Consider the following 301-nt stretch of genomic DNA (forward strand, 5'->3'; position numbering starts at 1 on the left):
TCCTCATCCCTTCACCTGCTTCAAGCATAAAAATCCCCGGCGGCAGAGCACAAAGGATGGCACTCGGCCGCTCAGCACAGTGCCAGTGCCTCGCTTTTGCTGGCACTCAGGTATCGCCACTTCCAGCTATTCTTCCTCTTCGTCTAAATTTGTTTTGACGTCTTTCTCTCTTTCATTCATTATTCAGTATGTCACAAGTTTTGTTATTTCTTTTATTTATCTATCGCCGTCTTTTTTTTCTTCTTTTGCATCGTCATTTTTTTCCTTTTTTTGTCTGTCTGCTTCTCCCTTTCTTTCCTTT

Source organism: Penaeus monodon, chromosome 20, assembly GCF_015228065.2.
Source record: "Penaeus monodon isolate SGIC_2016 chromosome 20, NSTDA_Pmon_1, whole genome shotgun sequence".
NCBI classification, from domain to species: Eukaryota; Metazoa; Arthropoda; class Malacostraca; order Decapoda; family Penaeidae; genus Penaeus; species Penaeus monodon.